The following is a 25,205-nucleotide window of genomic DNA, read 5'->3' on the forward strand; positions in this document are numbered from 1 at the left end:
TATATTGAAGTTAAATTCCAATTTTTATTAATTACTATGGTATGTAATTTTGTCGAGATCAGTTTGATTTTAAAACCAACTATACACAATTTCACATATAATAATTTTGATAGGTACATTTGCTTTACGATCGAACCTTTTAATTAGAATTAACTTAAAAACAAATATAAATGTGTAGCAAATCGATAGAAATAATATTACATTTCTAATTCCATGAATCACCTAGGATACACTTGTCTCTTGGCTCTTGCTAACACCTACTGCTACTTTCTTTATTAATCTTTGTTGTTCTCCAAAATCCCATGAGAAATACCACTAAAAGTTTAACACACTCCTTGTAGAAAAATATGACCATGACTTCTCAGTAAAGGACGCTCCGTGTGGAAAAATATGGCATTGCCCAAATTTTCCTTTCTTGAAGAGAGAAAATAAAAAACAAGAGAAAAGTGTAGCACAAGTATAAATGAGGACATGTAAATCCTCTTTTTTCAATAAGTAACATGGCAAAGCAAATAATGTCTTCTTCAAACTTTTTATTTTTCTCTTTAGCTCTACTAATCATCACTCTATCCCCCATACCAAATTTCGCTTCTGCTTCTTTAAAGGAGGCGAATGCAATTCTTATATGGAAAGCAAGCCTTACAATCCCAAACAACTCCTTACTCAGTTACTCTCTTCATGGATTCCCTTCCCTATGAATTCCAATGCATCAGTTCCATGCAGTTCTTGGTTTGGAGTAGTTTGCAACGCTGATGGGAGCATTCACAAGTTGAACCTCAGTTCATCTGGCTTAAAAGGTTCACTCCACCAATTTTCATTCTCTTTACTATACAATCTTACACATTTTGATCTCGCTATGAACAACTTCTTTGGCCCCATCCCTCCAGAAATAAGACTCTTGTCCAAACTTGTGTATCTTGATTTTTCAATGAATAAGTTTTTTTGGAGTAATCCCACCTGAAATAGGAAACCTGCACAGGCTAACCAACTTGTACCTAGACTCAAACAATATATATGGTCTAATTCCTTCATCATTGGGTGATTTGACATCTTTGAATTTCCTTTATTTAAGACAAAATCAACTCTCTGGTCCTATTCCTATTGAACTTGGGAACTTGACATCTCTCGTTACTCTTGATGCGAGCAACAATCAACTTAGTGGTTCTATTCCTTCATCATTGGGTGATTTGACATCCTTAAATGTTCTTTTTTTGTACACAAATCAACTCTCTGGTCCCATTCCGATCGAACTTGGGAATTTGAAGTCTGTCACCGATCTTGTAGTGAGCGACAATAAACTTAGTGGTTCTATTCCTTCGTCATTGGGAGATTTGACATCTTTGAATTCCCTTCATTTAAGACAAAATCAACTCTCTATTGAACTTGGGAACTTGACATCTCTCACTACTCTTGATGTGAGCAACAATCAACTTAGTGGTTCTATTCCTTCATCATTGGGTGATTTGACATCCTTAAATGTTCTTTTTTTGTACACAAATCAACTCTCTGGTCCCATTCCGATCGAACTTGGGAATTTGAAGTCTGTCACCGATCTTGTAGTGAGCGACAATAAACTTAGTGGTTCTATTCCTTCGTCATTGGGAGATTTGACATCTTTGAATTCCCTTCATTTAAGACAAAATCAACTCTCTATTGAACTTGGGAACTTGACATCTCTCACTACTCTTGATGTGAGCAACAATCAACTTAGTGGTTCTATTCCTTCATCATTGGGTGATTTGACATCCTTGAATGTCCTTTATTTGTACAAAAATCAACTCTCTGGTCCCATTCCGATCGAACTTGGGAATTTGAATTCTGTCACCGATCTTGTGGTGAGCGACAATAAACTTAGTGGTTCTATTCCTTCATCATTGGGAAATTTGACAACTTTGAATTTCCTTTATTTGCACCACAATCAACTCTCCGGCCCCATTCCTATTGAATTTGTGAATTTGATGTTTCTCACTGACCTTCATATGAGCAGCAATACACTTATTGGTTCTATTCCTTCATCATTGGGTGATTTGACATCTTTGAATTTCCTTTATTTAAGACAAAATCAGCTCTCTGGTCCTATTCCTATTGAACTTGGGAACTTGAAATCTCACATTACTCTTGATGTAAGCGACAATCAACTTAGCGGTTCTATTCCTTTGCTACTAACAAACCTCAGCAACATACATATTCTGTCTTTTCGTGTAAATAAATTATCTGGTTCGGTTCCACAAGGATTGGGAAGTCTACATTCGCTTGAGCTGTCACATAATCATTTTTCTGGTCATTTGCCTGAAGATTTGTGTCATGGGGGAAAGCTTCGACATCTTTCAGTAGCTGGTAATCATCTCACTGGGCCTATTTCAGGAGGCTTACGGAATTGTCCTAGCTTAGTTAGGGCTCGTTTTGACCAAAATCAGTTCATTGGAGATATATCCAATAGCTTTGGCATCTATCCACACTTAAAATACCTTGATATCAGTCATAATAATTTTCACGGAAATATTTCTCAAAACCGGAGTAAATGCAAGAATTTGTCATCCTTAGTGATGGCCTATAACAACATCAGTGGTAGCATACCACCAGAGTTTGCAAATTTAACTCAACTACAAAGGCTTGATCTTTCTTCCAATCATTTGGTAGGTGAAATCCCAAAGGAGTTTGGGAAGTTGAAAAGTATGTTGAATTTGTCCTTGGCTAATAACCAACTTTCAGGTGTTATTCTTCCAGAGCTCGGATCTTGTGATCTCCTTGAAGTACTCGATCTATCCACAAATAGATTGAATGGGTCAATACCAAGAAGCATTAGTCAATGGGAACATATCCACTACTTGAATCTTAGGAATAACAAGCTCAGTGAGAAAATTCCATCTGAGATTGGTAAATTAGTTCATCTTACGGAACTTGCTTTATCTCAGAATTTGCTCACAAATGAGATACCATCTGCAGTTCAAAGTTTGAAAAATCTGAAAATACTCGATCTTTCCCACAATAGACTATCTGGTTCCATTCCTAACGCTTTTACAAGTTTGCCCAGTGGGATTGACATCAACCTGTCCAACAATGAGCTCACAGGTCCAGTTCCCCTTTCCTCTAGCTTTCTGAACACATCATTACAAGGCAATCCAGGTTTGTGTGGAAATTTCACAGGACTAAAATTTTGTGCAAATCAAATCTCAAAGAAGAAAAATGATCAACTCAACCTTGTAATTATGCTCCCTCTTATCGGGGCAATTTTACTTGGTTTATTCATGTGTGGCCTAATTGCTTATCGAAAACAAAAGAGGCATTCTCCACAGAAACCATTGGACAAAGAAGGTGGTGATTATTTCTCCATAACAAGTTTTGATGGAGGAGTAGTGTATGATGACATCTTGAAAGCAAGGGATAATTTTGATGAAGCATATGCTATTGGAACCGGAGGATATGGAACTGTGTACAAAGCCGAGCTGCAACCTAACAATGTGGTAGCTGTCAAGAAACTTCACTCGTCATCATCTGAGAATGTTGATCAAAATGGATTCCTTAATGAGGTACGAACATTAACGAACATACACTACTACAAAAAAGAGCATTACCGACGGCCAAAACCGTCGTTAATCCGTCGCTAATACTCTTTACCGACGGAATTGTAACAGACCAAAATCCGTCGGTATATTCTTGTCGCTAATTGTTTGTAACGGATTTCCAATGGCTACAGCTAATTTTTAGCGACAGATTTTTCCGTCAGAAACAGTAACGGAACACCAACAGAATATTTTTGCAACGGATTACTGACGGAATTTGTTTGCAACGGATTACCGACGGAATAATTCACTAACGGATTACCGACGGATTCTGAAATAACTTAGTAATGGATTACTGACGGAACCTCAGAATAACTCACTAACGGATTACCAACAGATTTTCTGTGACAGATTAGCAACGGATTTTGGTATGATAAAAAAAATTAAAAAAAATTATATATTTAACACATAAAAATCATAAAACATACACCAAATTTATTATTTAAAACCAACAAATATAAAACTAAAACATACACCAAATCTAGATTTAACATACACCAAATCTATTATTTAAAACCAAACCAACAAATATAAAAGTAAAACATACACCAAATCTAAATTTTCTGTGTTTTCCTTCCACTTTCTCAAATTATACATCATTTATCCAAACCAAAGCTTTCCTTCCAGAACAGAAATCCCATCTTCATTTTTCTTTAGAAGCTCATGCATGCTATAAATAACGGTCTGAATAATATGGAGTGAAAACACTGAAAAATTCAAAATTTCAAAACTTTATCGGTACTCAAGTGGTTTAATTGGTTAAAAATATTCAAAAGAAGGGCAAATTAGTAATTACCTGAAAGATAACATTTCGTGAACAGGCCTGGTGATGGGCATTGACATAAAAAGTGAACTTGTGAAATACACTAATCTTCTTCTAGCCTCTAGATTTCTGGGAACATTTACTGTTGAATCCTTGATTGTTAAAAACGAGTGTAGCCTCTTAATTTGTGACCTCTTTATATGAAAAAAAATGATAAAAATTAAAAACCAATATGAGAAAAATAGAAAAAGGAAAAGTCAAATAACATGAATTTAACTATTAGTCTAGTGCATACCAATTCAGAGCAGCATTAACAGCTCCACTCTCCAATTCAGGGCTTCCAACTTCTTTCTGGTAATATACAATTGAAAATTTTAACCACATTATTACAGTAAAAAGAAAAAGAAAAAGAAAATAAATTGATTATAAAAAACAAATACAGACCAGAAATCCAGTTAAAAAAAAAAAAGTAGTGTTAAAAAAAAAAGTAGTGAAATGACATAACTGCCCCTGATTAAACACTTACCATTCATTCCCTTCTTTGTAGAAAAAGAGGCTATTGCACCATCGGAACAGTTCCAGTATTTTTAGGCATTTGAAGCAATTCCATTTCCCTGTAAAGAAAACACGTCAAAAGTCAAAACCTGAGGGCAAAAATGTAACATTTTACCTAAATAAGTCATGTAATAGAAGTTAAAAACTCACAGATTAGTAATATAATCTTCTTCTCTTAGATTTTTTTTACAATCTCATTCCAAAAAGATGAAAATCTAGCAGCATCAAACTTATCTTTTACAAGAATCTGACCAGTTACCTTAAGGGAATTCCTGCAATATATAATTAAACATTAATATATAAAAGAAAATGGAATTCAACAAATTATGTTACAGAAAGAGATCAAGAACACCTGTTTTAAAAAGAAATGTGGAGATTATCCATGAATTCTCTAGGGAACCTCTCAAGGTTTTTGTGCACAGAACTCAAAGACCTAATCTGAAAGCATTAAGAAAAAACGAATTAGTTTCTAGTGAGGTTTACACATTATGTGAGTAGACAAGGGCGAAAAGGTAAATTTACCTCACCAAGACGGTCTTTAGCTCCAAGCAAGAAACTCACAGCAGCAGATATAATAGTGTAAAATATGTGAATGTCTAAAAGATAGATCTACAGTTAAAAGTTCAAACATATACATTATTATGAAGAGAAAGAAAGTAGAAAAGAAAACAGAATAAAGAATGTTAACTTACACAAAGCATTGGGGCCCACAAGCTAACAATAGTCAAGGCATTATGATTGTCTGCATATAAAATCATTAAAATAAATATCAAGGAAATATATTTTTATTTTCAATATCACCAAATTTACAGCTTACTTTTCGAAACAAAATCATGCCAAGAATAGCGCACATCTTCTATTTTAATTACTTCCCTTGTTGGTTCCACCATTGGACTTTTCTGTATAAATAAGAAAATCAAAAAGATTAGTAATATTGAAGTTTGAAAGTTGAAACACATGTTCCTTTTTTTCCCATCATGAGTAAAAATTGTTGTTTATTTCTTTTTCTAGACTGAATAAACCGTTTGCATGAGAATAAATGACAGTTTTACCCTTACATTCCAGAAAACAAATTTCATAATATCCATCCAAATGTACATGAGAGGAGTTGAAAGGAAAAAATAATGAAAATTTGGTACATGGTTTGTGTCTTAATACATTAAGCCAGATTTTTAGGCTTAATCCATTAAAACATGTTACCCTTACATTCCAGAAAACAAATTTCATAAACCGCTTGCACGAGACTAAATGACAATTATACCCTTACATTCCAGAAAACAAGTTTCATAATATTCATCCAACCTAAAACATGATATTTACCTGGAGAAAATAGGCAAACGAGAACTTCCCCCCAATACAACAAGCTAGAAAAGCATAAACCTGCATTTCCAACATTACCAATATACCCTCAGTATAGTTAAAAAGAAAAAGAACTATAAAAAAAAGTAAAAGGGTAGACAAGTCATTACAGTATATAATCATAATCAGTTGTTGCTTCATACATGCCACATCCAACATAATAATGTTCCTTCATAAAAAGAAGAAAAAAATCTTGTTATTATTGTAATAAAGTAAAGGATTATAAAAAGAAAAATATGAAGCTATAAAAAACCTGATGAATCCACTTGATTAAACGAACAACTGGTGAGTTATCACACCGATTGAATGAGCAATGACAGGCTGGCAGCCTTGCTAATGAGCTCCAAAAGAAATGACTTCCAGCATAGATGCATAAAACTGAAGCAATGTAAGTCTTCGTAAGTTGATATCTAATATTGTTTCATCTTGTTTTTCGAATAATTGAAACTCTGCAATATATATCATAATCATAATTTCACATCAAGAACTCAAAAGAGCAAGTAAATACTTTCACCATGTCACTTCAATGTATAGATAATAAAACAATAACTCCCATTATGATTCCTCCTGTTGGGAAGTCAGGTCGAGCCATGTACTCCAACAATTTTTGCAGCTGTTACAAAATCAACCAACTCCTCAAGATCATGTTTGAGCATAATACTAAAGAACATTGAAGAGACGAAAACTATTATCAGAAAATTAGAGCAAATACCATGACATCTGGATTATGAATTAACAAAATTAGAGCATCAACCAACTCCCATCAGGGGTATTTCAGGTAAGATAACTTACCCTTCTTCAATTGCATACACTTCAACATGAGAACAATCATTTCCTTCAAGGTAATCAAAGAAAGCATCCTAATATCAAGTATCAACAACAGAAAATTGACATCAATGAACAATTCTTCAAATTTGATTATGTTGTTTTGAGGATCAAGTATTGTGTTACTTTTAGTAAATCTGAATTCAAGCTTTACCTCATATGTAAGAGATAAGATTTCTCGAACAAAAGCAATCTCTTCCTTTGATAATTTAAGAAAATTGATATTTTCTCACAGTAAATATAAAAATAACATATTAAATATAGATTTCAATTTGTAAGCTATCAATACATAAGGTACCATGATTTAGAAATTAATTAACTATACCTCTTCTCTAGTTCTCCAATGTTGTAAACTTGGATTTGATTATACATAGATGCACCAAAAGATGTTTGTATACACATAGAAGCTCATATTGACCCATTTTCCTTCATTGGGGAATTTTATCGAACATCTGATAGTAATGGACATGGAAAGATGAGAACATGATTATATACATAGGGATATACATAGGGTAATACATACAGATGCAAAAATAGATGCACTGAAACTTAAACAACCTTCAATTAACTGTGGTGCTCGAAATTTACACAATAAATTAGACGGTGAAATGTAGAATATTCGAAAAGAGAGAGGTGAAGGGTAAAATACCAGTATGAACCCTAGATGTTAGGGTAAGATGTTTTCGGAGGTGAATGTCGGTGAAATGGAAGCAATTGTCAGCGGTAGACGGTGGATTTGGTGCAGGTGAACGTCGAATAGGAGGCAATCACTCAGTCGATTGATGGCAGAGTATTGACGGACATCAATGAGCGACGACGACGGGGTTCTTTGTTTCGACGATGGTGAAACACAAACTGCAGCAACGATGGTTAGGGTTGGGTCGTTCTTCAATGGTTGTGTTGTGAGACCGAAAGACGGAGAGCCCCGCTTTGAATCAACTTAGGTAGGTCAAGTAGATATACAGCCCACTTAAACATCCTTCTATTGCTTATTTACCAAAATACCCTCATAATTTATAAGTAATAAAATAAAAAAATGTTAATTTTAACGACGGAATACCGACAAAATAAAAAATTTGTTGATTTCCGTCGGTAAACCGTCGATATTTTGTAACGGATTACCAACAAAGTTTCTTCCGTTGCCAAACCGTCGCAAAACCGTCACTAATATCCTAACCATTAGTCCGTCGGAAATCCGTTGGTATTCGGTTGTTGTTTCCGACGGATTTTTTCCGTCGCTAAAATTATGTCGGTAATACCCAATTTTCTAGTAGTGATAAGGCATCGAAACATAGTGAAACTCTATGGATATTGCTCACATCCCCGTCACTCCTTTTTGATTTATGAATACCTTGAAAAAGGAAGCCTTGGATCAATCTTATGCAATGAGATCTTAGCAAAAGAATTGGATTGGTTGAAAAGGGTCAATATTGTAAAGGCTGTAGCTAATGGGTTGGCTTATATGCATCACGACTGCACACCACCTATAATTCATAGAGACATTTCCATTGCCAACATCCTTCTTGATTCTGATTATGAGGCTCAAATTTCTGATTTTGGCACATCCAAGCTTTTAAAGCTGGATTCGTCCAACTGGACCGCGATTGCAGGGACCTATGGTTATATCGCACCAGGTAACGTAATCATGTGATTGTAGTTCTACATTTTCATAGAATCATGTGAGGTTGATATAACTTTTTTTCTTTAATCTTATGTTTCTTTGGATGTAGAGCTTGCTTATACGATGGTGGCAACCGAGAAATGTGATGTGTATAGCTTTGGGATCGTTGCACTAGAAGTGATGATGGGAAAGCATCCCGGTGAACTACCAACAATGTCTGCTGATTATCTGGTGTTAGCAAATGTTGGAGATAGTCGGACTCCACTTCCTTCACCACAAGTTGAGAAACAAGTAAATTTAGTACTCAATCTCGCAAGAGCATGTTTGAACTCAAATCCAAAAGAAAGGCCAACAATGCGCCAAGTTTCAAATCTGTTCATGAAGGATCTGCTTTGAATTGACATCTCTGGTTGCCTGATACTGTGCACTTCTCATGTTTAATTTTCTCCAGTTTCCTATGATGCATCTAGATTATATGTATTAGCTTAAATGCCTAATGGTTAAAAAACTTTTCATATGTTTTATAGCACCATGTAGCATAACAATAATGTGGAGACTTGTATATTGTGTATGTGATCGTTTTTTAGCAAAGAATATACGAATAATTGCATCAAAATGGTCTTAGCCGCCTCTGTTATTTCACTTGTGGTTTATACATACATGAAAAATAGGAAAATATATCAAATACAAATGATAATTTTTCTACTCAAATACAAATTTCAATAAAGTTTTAAACAATATATACAGAAACACAATCTCAAGTTACAAATAGCAATAGAGTCCAATTACAAGATGCAGGTCATCCATCATACACTTGTCCTGATGCAAAAATATTTGTTCTCCAATGCATGTCAAAATAGGCATAGACTCAAATACAGAAACCAATAGAGTCTTACATGATACATACAAAAATATTTACATATTCTGCCGGTATCCGTTGCAACTAATCTCAACACTAAAAAAAAAAAACCCCTAACAGTTATATGTTGAAGGATCTTAAATAGTTTATGTTGGTTCTAAAGTAACAATGTTGGAGTGCTACTTAATTATATCATATTTTCTGCAGCTGCTCAATAAAATTAGTATTTTGGAATCACCCTGGACTAATCTTATCATTAGAGGCTAAGAGGTCACTGATTTAGTACCTTATACAAAGAGGCTGTATTTTTAATATGAAAAATTAGCCAAACAAGATTTTACCAGTTAAGTACTTGTCTCCTGTAAATGTTCATTGTTTTAAAACACTCTACACGAAACTACAACACTGCACTATGAACAAACCATACAATGAATGAAGCATTAAATTCAAAAAAAATTCATTCGGGCATTTCATCAAACACTTGTTATGCACTATAATCACATTTCTTGAACAAGCATGTGGTAATGAACCTAAATACGTTTTAATTGATATCCACTTCAAAGATGAGAAAGAAGACGAGCAAAGAAACCAATACATACGTTTTATTTGATATCCAACTTGTTGTAAAATACGACGGATCCAAATTGACTTAAATAATATTAGCTCAATGCGGAATGGGATCAAAAATTATCAAAGCGTAATAATCACAACGTAATATGAATAAAATAAATAGAATAGAGACACAGGAATTTACGTGGAAACCCAAATCGGGAAAAAAACCACGGGCGGAGGAAGCCGAGAAACAATTCACTATAATTTGCAGTGTTTACAGTGATTATGAAAGAGATTACAAATAGAGTGGGAGAGATAAAATACACGGTGGTGTATCAGTATATATATATGTAATGCTTTTCTATATATACTTCAATGATATTAAACTTCTCTGGCCTAGGCTATTTATAGCCAAGAATATCACACGTGAAGAGAAGAAAAATGTGCCGTCCAAAATTGTAGGCGCCTAATATTTGACCACCGTCCATTCTTCATTCAAATTCACATATATATTACTATAATATTAACCACCGTCCATTCTCATTTCCAAATTCACACTTATATTACTATTCATAGTCAAATTATGAATAGTAAATGATAAGTTACGGAAATAACCCCTGAACTATTTGCCACTTGCTAATTTTGGAGGTAACTTTTCCACAATCTCCACCTTGACATCAAAATTAAGCAAGTCATGCTTTACGATTAGTCAAAACCTATAGCTCATCAAACTCTAAAACTTCCATAAAAACCTGCAATTTTATATAGAGAAAAAATTGTTCCGAAAAAATAAATAATACTTCCTCCACCTACGAGCCTTCAGGCTCAACTGCGATCAGAAACACCCACCATGTCCAAACATAATTTGAACTTGGCTATAGGAAGACTTTTAGTGAACATATCAGCGGGATTATAATCTGTATGAATCTTGTCCACAACACAATCACCTTTTTCAATGATATCCCGCACAAAATGATAACGAATATCAATATGCTTTGTTCGGTCATGAAACATTTGATCTTTACTCAAGAAGATAGCACTCTGGTTGTCACAGAAAACTGTGGTCACCTTTATTCTATCATCGAGTTCTCCAAATAACCCCTTCAACCAGATATCTTCCTTAACTGCTTCTGTAATCGCCATGTACTCTGCCTCGGTAGAAGACAGGGCAACTGTAGACTGTAACTGGGCTTTCCAACTAACAGCACAACCATTTAGAGTAAACACATATCCTGTAATTGATCTTCGTTTATCCAAATCTTTGCCATAATCTGAATCAACATATCCGAACACCCCAGTGTTAGATTTGCCAAAACGTAAACACATGGAAGACGTACCTCGTAAATAACGAAAAATCCACTGAACTGCTTTCCAGTGTTCTTTCCCCGGGTTCGCCATGTATCTACTAACCATGCTAACAGCATAAGCCAAATCAGGGCGTGTGCAGATCATAGCATACATCAAAGATCCAACAGCACTAGAGTATGGAACACGTGCCATGTAAGCCATATCAGTCTCATTAGTAGGACTCAAAGCGGATGATAGCTTGAAATGAGCTGCAAAAGGTGTGTTGACAGACTTTGCTTCGTGCATACTGAAGCGTCTTAGGACTTTCTCAATATAACTTTTCTGAGAAAGATGCAAGATCCTAGACTTCCTGTCACGAATAATTTCCATACCTAAAATCTTTTTGGCAGCTCCTAAGTCCTTCATTTCAAATTCAGCTTTCAACTGGTCTTTTAACTTCTGAATCTCCTTCATATCTTTCGCTGCAATCAACATGTCATCCACGTACAAGAGTAAGTAGATCTTTGAACCATTGTCACCTTTCTTGAAATAAACGCAGCTATCATAGGTGCACATGCTGAATTTGTGACTGGTCATGAAAGAATCGAACCTCTTGTACCATTGTCTAGGAGACTGCTTGAGGCCATAAAGAGATTTGTTCAACTTGCATACGTAGTTCTCCTTTCCAGGAACTACAAAACCTTCAGGTTGTTGCATAAAAATCTCTTCCTCAAGCTCACCATTTAGGAAAGCTGTAGTGACATCAAGTTGTTCTAACTCAAAATCGTTAGAAGCAACCAACCCCAACAATACACGAATGGAAGTATGTTTGACAACTGGGGAATAAATGTCAGTGTAATCAATACCAGGAATCTGACTGTAGCCTTTAGCTACTAACCGAGCTTTGTATCTTGGTTTATCATTTGGGTTGACAGGTTCCTTGAGCTTGTAGACCCACTTGCATTTAACTGGTCTCTTCCCTTTCGGAATAGGAACTAAATTCCAAGTACTGTTTCGCTGCAAGGATTCCATCTCATTTTGCATAGCGAGCATCCAATCATTTGAGTCTTCAGATTTGATAGCCTCGTCATAATTCGCAGGCTCCGTTGCGGACTCAATATTATCAGCAACAATAAAAGCATAGGCAACCAAATCAGATTCAGCATACCTCTTCGGAGGAATAATCTGTCTTCTCGGTCTATCTCTTGCAATGCTTGGAGTAGTAGCTTGTGGTTGTGAAGATGTTGAATCTTCACCAACAACATGCTCATCCGACGAAGAAGAATCTTGATGCTGATTTGTACTCTGATTAGTGGTAGGTGAAGTAGGAAGCTCCACCTCCATTTGAGCATTCTCTTTATTTGCTTCGGATGATACATCTGATGCATCTGTTCTTTTAGAAGAGTCAGCAACTGGTTGAATTATAGCAGACTCATCAAAAGTAACATCTCTTGAGATGATAATTTTCTTCAAATCAAAGCTCCATAACTTGTAACCCTTTACACCTTGATTGTACCCAAGAAAAACGCATTTGATTGCTCTTGGTTCTAGCTTCTCATTGTCAACTCGTGCATACGCTGGACATCCGAATGGTTTTAAATCTGAATAATTTGCAGGTTTACCGGACCATAATTCAAATGGAGTTTTCTTCTCGATTGCTCGTGACGGTGATCGGTTGATAACATAGCAAGCAGTCGAAGCAGCCTCCGCCCAAAAAGACTTTGGCAATTTGGAATTAGAAAGCATACACCGGACCTTCTCCATAATGGTGCGATTCATCCTTTCAGCTACACCATTTTGTTGAGGTGAATGGACTACTGTGCGATGTCGAGTAATGCCTTCCTTTTGACAATAGACATTAAACTCTTCTGAGCAAAACTCAAGTCCATTATCCGTACGAAGATACTTTAACACCAGACCTGATTGCTTTTCAACCTGAACTTTCCAATTTCTGAAGGTAGAGAAAACGTCTCCTTTATTTTTTAAGAAGAAAGACCACACCTTCCTGGAGAAATCATCAATAATAGTGAGCATATAAATAGCTCCACCTTTTGAAGGAACTCGAGCCGGTCCCCACAAATCCGAGTGAACATAATCAAGTGGTCCTTTCGTTGTATGGATACCACTTACAAACCTCACTCGTTTTGCCTTGCCATATACACAGTCTTCACAGAAATCCAAATCAACAATCTTTTGTTGACCAAGTAAACCTCTTCGACTCAATTCTGACATGCCTTGAAAACTCATATGGCCGAGTCGAAGGTGCCAAAGACGGGACTGATTTGGATCAGAAAAAGACTTTGACACAACAGCAGCATCACTCGAAATTGTTTGCCCGTCAAGAAAGTAAAGATCTGAGGTTTTTCGTTCGGCTCTCAGTTTGTCGGAACCGTCTTTGAATACCCTGAGAACTCCACCTTTACCAGCAAACTCGTATCCCTTTTTGTCAAAGGAACTGAGAGATAACAAGTTTCTTCTGAGGTCAGGAACATATCTAACATCCCCCATGGTTTGAATAACTCCGTCAAACATACGGATCCTGACTGAACCATGTCCAAGAACTGGACATGTAGTATTGTTACCCATCAACACATAGCCATGGTTAACCTTTTCAAATGTGTAAAACCAACTTTTGTTGTGACACATATGAAAAGTACAACCAGAGTCGAGTATCCAATCACCAGTGGAATCCAGTTTATCTGAATAAACTATCAAAAGTTCTCCAATACCTTCGACCTCAGCTAGATCGGCTTCACCCGAAGTGCTAGCTTGTTTACCATTTGCTGCCGTCTTCTCTTTTTCTTTGTTCTTCAACTTGAAGCATTCTTCAAGCACATGTCCCTTCTTGTGACAATAGTTGCAAAACTTTCGTTTGCCTTTTGACTTGGATCTGGTTCTGTTGGAAGATTGAGAAGTTCTATTTCTCTCTGTTGTTCTTCCTCTGGCATTCAAACCTTCGGCTTTAGCATCACTTGAACCACCACCAGTAATATGCTTCATCTTCTCTTTTGAATCCAAAGCTGTATAGACTTCATCTAAAACTAGAGTGTCACGGCTATAGATAATAGTATCACGAAAATGGCTATAGGATTCTGGCAACGACGATAGTAAGAATAGAGCCAAGTCTTCATCTTCATACTGAACATCCATATTCTCTAAGTTATTTACTAACTCTTTAAATGTGGATATATGTTCAGCTAAAGAGCCTCCTTCAATCATCTTGAGATTGAACAACCGTTGCTTCAAATGCAACTTGTTTGGTAAGCTCTTGGTCATCAACAGTTGCTCCAACTTTAGCCATAAAGAAGCCGCTGACGTTTCTTTTAGAACATCTTGCAAAACATCGTTTGACAAGTGCAAACGAATCTGGGATAAAGCCTTCAGATCTTTCATCTCCTTTTCTTCTTCGGTCCATGTATCAGACATCTTATTGAAACCCAATAGCGCCTTGTGTAAATCCATCTGAATGAGAATGTCTCTCATCTTTACTTGCCACAACGGAAATCGGGTGTTACGATCCAGTAGTGGAATATCGTATTTTACTGAAGACATGATTAATTACTTGATAAAATGATCCCAACGAGCTAATATCACAACCTGGATGCTCTGATACCAATTGTTGTAAAATACGACAGATCCAAATTGACTTAAATAATATTAGCTCAATGCGGAATGGGATCAAAAATTATCAAAGCGTAATAATCACAACGTAATACGAATAAAATAAATAGAATAGAGACACAGGAATTTACGTGGAAACCCAAATCGGGAAAAAAACCACGGGCGGAGGAAGCCGAGAAACAATTCACTATAATTTGCAGTGTTTACAGTGATTATGAAAGAGATTACAAATAGAGTGGGAGAGATAAAATACACGGTGGTGTATCAGTATATATATATGTAATGCTTTTCTATATATACTTCAATGATATTAAACTTCTCTGGCCTAGGCTATTTATAGCCAAGAATATCACACGTGAAGAGAAGAAAAATGTGCCGTCCAAAATTGTAGGCGCCTAATATTTGACCACCGTCCATTCTTCATTCAAATTCACATATATATTACTATAATATTAACCACCGTCCATTCTCATTTCCAAATTCACACTTATATTACTATTCATAGTCAAATTATGAATAGTAAATGATAAGTTACAGAAATAACCCCTGAACTATTTGCCACTTGCTAATTTTGGAGGTAACTTTTCCACACAACTCAACGATGATCAACACTTCACTCACTCTCCTTCCACTATGGAAATGGATTTATACCAATACAAAATCACCAATCTGTTTTAAATTAAAATATTTTCTACGATTTGGTAGTGATTTTTGATGGATTAAAAACAATATGTGTAATCGATGAAGGATTCTAATCATTTGGTTGTGGTTTCTGTACTTGGGACTTGGGAGTACAGTAGCCATGGTTAGATGGACGGAAGGTAATGGAATGTGGGTATTATCAAATAAAATATTACTACAAATATGTTTAACTTTTGGGTATTGTCAAATAAAACAATTATAGTTGTTTTATATATGTGTTGTTTATCTGTTTTGATGGCTAATAAAAAAAGTGAAATATAACACTTGTTCTTTGACTGTGTCTGTTGTGTACTTGTGTCCGAATATGTGTGTCCTTAGAAAATATAAAGAATGAAACAATAAATATTCCAATTTGTATTAGATAATGCTAAATAAATGGTTGTTGATTTGTTTTTCAAACATAAATAGACTTACAGATCCGACAACTTACAGATCCACATTACTATTGAGTTGTCCTCAAATAGATTAAATGGCTCGATACCAAGAAGTGTTGGTAATTGGACACACATCTACAACTTGAATCTTAGAAACAACAAGCTCATTCATAAAATTCCATCTGAGATTGGTAAATTAGTTCAGCTTACAGAACTTGATTTATCTCAGAATTTGCTCAAGGAAGAGATACCATCTGAAGTACAAAGTTTGCAAAAATTGAATCTTTCACACAATAGACTATCTGGTTCTATTCCTGATGCTATTAAAAGTTTGCCTCGTGGGACTGATATCGACTTGTCTTGCAATGAGCTCATAGGTCCAATTCCCACTAACACTAACTTTGTGAATGTGTCCATAGAAGGCAATCCACATTTGGGTGGAAATTTTACAGGACTAAAATTATGTGCAATTCAAAACTCGAAGAAGAAAAATGATCCCTTTCATCATCACCCCATCCTTGTAATTATGCTCCCTCTTATTGGGGCAATTTTACTTGGTTTTTTCATGTGTGGCCTCATTGCTTATCGAAAATGAAAGAGACATTCTCCACAGAAACCATTGGACAAAGAAGGTGGTGATTATTTCTCCATAACAAGTTTTGATGGAGGAGTAGTGTATGATGACATCTTGAAAGCAATGAATGATTTTGATGAAGCATACTCTATTGGAACCGGAGGACATGTGACTGTGTACAAAGCCGAGCTACAACCTAACAAGGTGCTAGCTGTGAAAAAACTTCACTCATCATCTGAGAATGTTGATATTGCTCAAATGCCCGCCACTCACTTTTGATTTATGAATACCTTGAACAAGAAAGCATTGGATCAATCTTAAGAAGTGATGTCTTAGCACGGCATATCCAAAAACCACAACCAGATGTGAATTTGAACGAAATATAATGGATGCTTTTCTATCTATACCTGCATCTAGATTTACTTTTCAATATAACTAGAAAAAACAAATTCTTTATCTATAATGAAGTAGTTTCTTTTAACTTTTTATTAGTTTAGATATCTATAATAGAAAATAACATTATTCTTCCAAATCATCTTTTTTTCCACATTCACACGCTCAAGAAATGCACTCATTTTTAGATTTTTATAAAGGATCCATTACCATTGACCCATAACATAGTCTTCCACTAAAAAAAAGTATCAGGTTCGTTTGGTGGGTTAGGCACTGGCGGGTCCAATATCCATACTAAATGTTGTTGAAGTTATGTTGGTAGTTAGAAGACAACAAAGATATGGTACTGATTTAATCGTCTGTGTCAAAATGGTTGATTTGGAAAATGTGTTTGAATTTGACTGGTTATGTTAAAAAGAAAAGATATATATCATGGTTTATCTTAAAATTGAACAAACTATATCATTTTTTTTGTAAGTTTCCATGAAACAGTAATAGTATGAGATTTATTTTAGATGTCAATAAGACAAACTTAATTGGATTTACAAGATGACACCAAAGAGCCAAAGAAAGTGATGAAATAACACTGGGAATAATATAACGTACAACCTCCTATATATGATATGCTTTTCCCGGGCATTCGCACGTTTGAGGAAGAATTCTGATAAGAAATATTTTGAAGTAAAAGTCATTCGCCCTAAAAGTTGATTTCTGAAGTTAAACACTCTATTCAAAGATTAATTGTTGTATCGATCGGAACTTTTTTCATGATAAATTTTTAATTGTTAGTTTTCTATTTTCAGTTACTATAGTTCTAATTAGAAACAATGATAACCGCAAGCACTTCAATTTTGAAACCAACTATACACAATTTCAAAGATATTCGATTTGACATGTACATTTGCCTTCAGATTAAATCTCTTAGTAGAACTAATTGGAAAACAGATCGAATAAAGTTATATTGCATTATTAAACTCAGCATTAACATATTGTCCTTTTGATAACTAACTATTTAGAATTTAATCTATTTTACCATTGTTTATTTCTTTCCAAGATTGTCATGATGAATACAATCCTGATTCCTAAGTGTAATACACTCCTTGTCGAAAAAATTGGCATGGCCCATATTTTCCTTTTTTGAAAACAGGAAAACAAAAAGCAGGAGAAAATGGCTATTTAAATCTATCTTAACTTTTTGATTTACCAAGTCAAATTCTGCTATTTTAAAAAGAGAAAACTGTAAAAATGGTTGTTGTGGTTTGTTGATGTTTCTGGATGGAGTTCTAATATTTTTATAGCTTGCAAATATAATCCTTTTTGACAATGTTTGGTTGTAGATTAGGTCCTTCTCTTTAACTCCTTGAAATTTATTCAGTTAAGACATGTTAAATGTCAATTATGCCCCTGTTATATTTCACTATTAATTTTTTTTGTTTATCTTATCATTTAATACTTCTATTATAACACTATTAGAAAAATCACCCATCCCACATCCCCTAGAATTGCAAATATAACTAAAGCAAGAACAGCTTTACCATCTTTAACATGGCATCGCCCACTATCAGTTTCAAGGATCTTTCTTTAGTTATATTTGCAATTCTTCATTTTTCTTTTAGTTACTCTTTTACTCTGTTTTTTAATCCGATTGAATTTCTTTTGGTTGTTGTAATTGATATCTATTTTCATCATGCTGTAATTTATGATCTTTTGATGGTGTTAATGTCGACTCATTCATTTTGGGCTTAAAAATCTTTTTATTACTGCAGGCTCTCGAGCCCAGTTCGGGTAAGTCGGTCATAATTACGTAAAAGAAATAAAATTAAACGGTTTCAGTGCTCTGTTTTTCTTCATCTCCATGGAATTTCGAGAATTGCAGAAGGCGTTCAATTCTATGCTCAGAGACATATCTCTTTCAATATCTCAATGTACTCTGTTTTTCCATTTCCATGGAAGTCAAGAATCTAAGTATGATTATTAGTGAAGTTTAAGAAACAAGGCAACTTTTAGAACAGCTCATACAGGTTTTTCAATGAAGATGAATAGAGAGGGTGGGGTTTTAGATCTACCAGGGTTGTAAACGAAGATGGGGAGGGGCATTTTGATGGAAGTGGGGTCTATCTAACTAAAATTATATAAATAATTAAAATTTAATTGAAAATATACAAAGTGGTAAGATGGTAACTTAACACTATCTTAACAAAAATAAATTAACGGTGTTAAAACACAAGGACCTAATCTATAAAGAAACTTTGTTAAAAGGACTATACTTGCAAGTTGGCAACATTTTGAACTCCATCCAAAGGAAGCAACAAACCACATGGTCCATTTTTGCAGTTTTCTCTTTTAAAAATTAGTAAGGTGTTCAAATTGAAACAACAATAATAGAAACAAGTTTGTTTTCGGCCAATCTATTCGACAGGCATATTTTTTGTAAATTTAACCAGAAAACAAAGATAAATATGTCTAAAAATCGAATAATCTTATATGGTCACGTGGATAATTTCGCAAAATCATACTGCCTTCCACTAAATGCAAAACCAGGAAAACTTGATCTCCATGTCTTTGATCCAAAATCCACAATTTTGAAATAGTCATCAGTTACAGAGTTGATTATGAAGTAAAACACAGTTTGAGTGTAACTTCTGTTAGCATTAATCAGATTACAAAAATAAATATGTCTAAATAATCAAGTTAAGTTATATTATTACACTTTTAAATCCAAGAGTGACGTTTAATTCAACAAGTTGTCTTTTGTAATCAGAGCGCCTTGCTAAATTCTGGGTTACAATGAATTTTAATGTAATAAGAAAAAAGATTAATGTCATGACAGATACAATTTAAAGTGTAATACACTCCTTTGTGGAAAAATATGACACTAACTGCTAATGTAAACACTCCTTGTGGAAAAATATGACATTGTGCAAATTTCCTTCAGTATGTGAAAATAAAAAACAAGAGAAAAAGGTATAGCCCAAGTATAAATTAGGAAACGCAAACCATCTTTTTTATAAAACAACTTGGCAAAGCAAATAATGTCTTCTTCAAACTTCTTATTTTTCTCGTTAGCTCTACTAATCATCACACCATCCCCCATACAAAATTTTGGTTCTGCTACATTGGAGGAAGCCAATGGTATTCTTAAATGGAAAGCAAGCCTTGAAATCCAAAACAATTCGTTTCTCTCTTCATGGATTTCCCTCCCTTTGAATTCCAGTGCATTAGTTCCATGCACTTCTTGGTTTGGAGTAGTTTGCAATGCTGATGGGAGCATTCACAGGTTGAACATCAGTTCATTTGGCTTAGAAGGTACACTCCACCAATTTCCATTCTATTTGCTACACAATCTTACGCATTTTGATCTCTATGACAACAACTTCTCTGGCCCCATCCCATCAGAAATCCGACTCCTGACCAAACTTGTATATCTTGATTTATCATTAAATAAGTTTTCTGGAGTAATCCCACCTGAACTTGGGATGCTAGCCAGTCTTGAGTACCTCGAGCTGTCTTTAAATAACCTGACTGGTTCAATACCACAAGAGATCGATCGATTAACATCTCTCTATGAACTAGGATTGGCCAATAATCTTCTTCAAGGAGAATTACCTCCAACATTGGGAAATTTGACAAACTTGGCTTATCTATATCTCCATAATAATAGTTTATGTGGTCGTATACCACCTAATCTTGGGAATTTGAAGTCTCTCACTTATCTTGTGATGATCAACAATCACTTTAGTGGTTCTATTCCTTCATCACTTGCCAATCTGAGCAACCTACAATATATGTATCTCAATGAGAATAAATTCTCAGGTCAAATTCCTACTAATATTGGGGACTTGAAGTCTCTCACTGATCTTGTGATGACGAACAATCACTTTAGTGGTTCTATTCCTTCATCACTTGCCAATCTGAGCAACCTACAATATATGTATCTCAATGAGAATAAATTCTCAGGTCAAATTCCTACTAACATTGGGGACTTGAAGTCTCTCATTCATCTTCACGTGAGCCAAAATCAACTTGGTGGTTTTATTCCTTCATCACTAGCTAATCTGAGCAACCTACAATATATGTACCTCAATGAGAATAAATTCTCTGGTCACATTCCTAGTGATCTCGGGAATTTGAAGTCTCTCTATGGTATTGAGGCGATTCAGAATCAACTTAGTGGTTTTATTCCTTCATCACTAGCAAACCTGAGCAATCTACAATATCTTTACCTTGGTGATAACATCTTATCTGGTTCGATTCCACAAGGATTGGGAAGTCTAGAATTGTTTCACCTACAAATGTTCGATAATCAATTATCTGGTCATTTGCCCGAAGATTTGTGCCATGGAGGAAAGCTTCAAATTTTCACAGTAGATGGTAATCAACTCACTGGGCCTATTTCAAGAGGCTTACGGAATTGTTCTAGCTTAATTAGGGCTCGTTTTGATCGAAATCAATTCATTGGAGATATATCCAGCAGCTTTGGTATCTATCCACGCTTAGAGTACCTTGATATCAGTCACAATAATTTTCACGGGCAGCTTTCTCAAAAGTGGAGTAAATGCAAGAATTTGACAGCCTTAGTGATGGCCTATAACAACATCAGTGGTAGCATACCACCAGAGTTTGGAAATTCAACTCAACTACAAAGACTTGATCTTTCTTCCAATCATTTGGTAGGTGAAATCCCAAAGGAGTTTGGGAAGATGAAAAGTATGTTGAATTTGTCTTTGGCTAATAACCATCTTTCAGGTATTATACCTACAGAGCTCGGATATTGTGAACTCATTGAAGTACTCGATCTATCTACAAATAGACTGAATGGGTCAATACCAAGAAGTATTAGTCAATGGAAGCATATCCACTACTTGAATCTTAGTAATAACATGCTCGGTGAGAAAATTCCATCTGAGATTGGTAAATTAGTTCAACTTACAGAATTTGATTTATCTCAGAATTTGCTCACACAAGAGATACCATCTGAAGTTCAAAGTTTGAAAAATCTACAAAAGTTGAATCTTTCTCACAATATACTGTCTGGTTCCATTCCTAACGCTTTTACAAGTTTGCCCAGTGGGATTGACATCGACCTGTCCGACAATGAGCTCACAGGTCCAGTTCCTCTTTGCTCTAACTTTCTGAACGCATCTTTACAAGGCAATCCAGGTTTGTGTGGAAATTTTACAGGACTAAAATCATGTGCAAGTCAAATCCCGAAGAAGAAAAATGATCTCTTTCATCATCGGATCATTCTTGTAATTATGCTCCCTCTTATCGGGGCAATTTCACTTGGTTTTTTTTATATGTGGCCTAATTGCTTATCGAAAACAAAAGAGAGATTCTCAACAGAAACCATTTGACAAAGAAGGTGGTGATTATTTCTCCATAACAAGTTTTGATGGAGGAGTAGCATATGATGACATCTTGAAAGCAACAGATAATTTTGATGAAGCATATGCTGTTGGGACCGGAGGATATGGGACTGTGTACAAAGCCCAGCTACAACCTAACAATGTGGTAGCTGTCAAGAAACTTCACTCATCATCTGAGAATGTTGATCAAAATGGATTCCTTAATGAGGTACGAACATTAACGAACATAAGGCATCGAAACATAGTGAAACTCTATGGATATTGCTCACATGCCCGCCACTCATTTTTGATTTATGAATACCTTGAAAAGGGAAGCCTTGGATCAATCTTAAGAATCGATGACTTAGCAAAAGAACTGGATTGGTTGAAAAGGGTAAATATTGTAAAGGCTGTAGCTAATGGTTTGGCTTATATGCATCACGATTGCTCACCTCCTATAATTCATAGAGACATTTCCGTTGCCAACATCCTTCTTGATTCTGATTATGAGGCACACATTTCTGATTTTGGCACATCCAAGCTTTTGAAGCTAGACTCATCCAACTGGACCACAATCGAAGGAACACATGGCTATATCGCACCAGGTAATGTAATTTTGTGATGTTAGTTCTACATTTTCTTAAGTTTCATGATATATATGAATAAGTATATGTATATGTATGTGTATCTATATTTTAGAATCTTGTGAGGTTGATATAACATTTTTTGTTTTTATCTCACGTATTTTTGGATGTAGAGCTTGCTTATACGATGGTGGTGACGGAGAAATGCGATGTGTATAGCTTTGGGATCGTGGCACTAGAAGTGATCATGGGAAAGCATCCTGGTGAATTACCAACATTGTGTGCGGAGTATCTGGTGTTAGCAAATGTTGGAGATAGTCGGATTCCACTGCCTTCACCACAAATTGAGAAAAAAGTTAATATGGTACTGAATCTCTCAAGAGCATGTTTGAACTCCAATCCAAAAGAAAGACCAACAATGCGCCAAGTTTCAAATCTGTTGATGAAGGCTTGATATTAGTGTACTTTGAATGTTATTTGCTTTTGTCATGTTCCCTATATGCATCCTGATAATATGTATTTATTTGAATGCCTTTTTGTTATGAAACTTCTCATATGTTTTCTTAAATCATTATGTAATAGATAAAAAAATAAGTCAGTGAAGATTGATATCCTTTTAGAAGCTTCACGTCTGGAAAATATAGTATTAGTCAAGGACAAATCTGTTGCTCATCAACTGAAATTTAACAAGTTTTTCCATCACTTGGATTTCCAGTAAATATAAAAAGTAGCAAAAATAACATTTGTAAATTAATTATATGTAATAAATTATTTTCTATAATTACCGTCAAATAGAAAATACGAATACATACCAATTGAAATTCATCTTAACTCTTAATACAAGATTCCTATCAATTACATATTGAACTAAATCAACTACTTGTATGGGTACACTTGTACAGGTGCCATTTGGTGAATTTTTACACTTTGGCCATCGACTCCATACCATAAAACTCAAATTCAAGAGGGTTGGCAATGATTTGATGCTATGCACCACCTAACTCCTTCATATATAAAAACAAGTATTTAATATCAAAGGTAACTTTTAACAGCCTGAAACATTTACACACCATAACTTACTAATTAATTCAAATAAAAGTTAGATGATCTTAATTATTAGTACTCATTTCACTTCACTTTGAAAGACTGGACTTGAAACTTCTTACTATTTGATGTCTCATCTTCCTTCATTTCATTTGAACATCATATGGCATAACCTATGAGTATAATAAATATGATGTCACATAAAAGAGGACCTCCACAACGATATTCATAATGTTTTTTTCTCAATTCACAAGTATGGAATATGCAGATTACACGTCACATATTTTAGATAATTGTGGAGGTTGTTCCTGTCCCTTTTTCAATCCTCTAACTTATAGTAATTTAAATTTGTTTACACACAATTGGCTTGTTAAATGGAATGGAATATGTATCATTTGAAACACAAACAGGGTACCTTTCCTCTCTGCTTACTCTCTTTGTCAGAGGTCAAACATGATTTCTTTTTTATACATAGAATCAATTAATGTTATATAAAAAGCTTCTTCATCTCAATAATTCTTCGATGTGTTTTGCAAGAACCAAAATGGTGTTAGGATCGAGACACTTAACACACGACTCTAAACACATACACAACTCACGAAAAACAAGAACACAAGGATGAACATGAGGGATTTAACGTGGTTCGGTCCTTCTCTGACCTACGTCCACCGGTAACTAGGAATTTACATTTCTTGGTGCTAATCTGCACTCTTTCTGTGTTACACTAGATACAAGTTTTACAAATACAGAATAATCTCTTATATAGAGATGGGAATCAGAAGTAGTCAAAAAACACAACTGGGTCTTCATTCAACAATTGTGGCTTCACAACTTCACATTGTTCCTGCCATTTTTGACCAGTTTTTCTGTGGATTCACACTCAACATTTCTGTGGATTCACACTCAACATTTCTGTGGATTCATACTCAACAATCTCCCACTTGAAGCCACGGAACAATCTTCACCTGTGCTTCAACTGTGCATCTGTATTTGATCTTAACTCCTTCCTAGTTACCCTGGCCTTCTATTCAATTAACCTGAAGGCCAGTTGAAGCTTTCGTTAGCTCCAACGCATCAGTCATGGCTAAGTCTGCCACTGACCTGTTCTCTGTCTCCACCGGCTCCCACTGAAATGAACTGCCCGATCCTGGAACATCCTGAGAACAAACGACACTCTCCATGTG

At 35.2% G+C, this 25,205-nt stretch overlaps 1 long non-coding RNA gene and 2 pseudogenes across 1 annotated transcript; 2 read left to right on the forward strand and 1 right to left on the reverse strand.

Moving 5' to 3' along the window:
- Positions 1 to 500: 500 nt before the first annotated feature.
- LOC145142518 (uncharacterized) lies at positions 501 to 9,127 on the forward strand (annotated as a pseudogene).
- On the reverse strand, positions 3,993 to 5,519 carry LOC145142519 (uncharacterized). The gene is made up of 7 exons (XR_013723570.1): positions 5,404 to 5,519; positions 5,234 to 5,319; positions 5,032 to 5,153; positions 4,853 to 4,940; positions 4,622 to 4,677; positions 4,360 to 4,520; positions 3,993 to 4,270 (listed from the first exon to the last, which is right to left on the reverse strand). It is a non-coding gene; the product is annotated as an uncharacterized LOC145142519 (long non-coding RNA).
- Positions 9,128 to 20,065: 10,938 nt separating the features above from the next.
- On the forward strand, positions 20,066 to 23,517 carry LOC145142520 (uncharacterized; annotated as a pseudogene).
- The last annotated feature ends 1,688 nt before the right edge of the window (positions 23,518 to 25,205 follow it).

The sequence above is a fragment of the Lactuca virosa genome, unplaced genomic scaffold (assembly GCF_052849685.1).
Source record: "Lactuca virosa cultivar CGN04683 unplaced genomic scaffold, Lactuca_virosa_CGN04683_v6 scaffold_211, whole genome shotgun sequence".
In the NCBI taxonomy this organism is placed as follows: domain Eukaryota; kingdom Viridiplantae; phylum Streptophyta; class Magnoliopsida; order Asterales; family Asteraceae; genus Lactuca; species Lactuca virosa.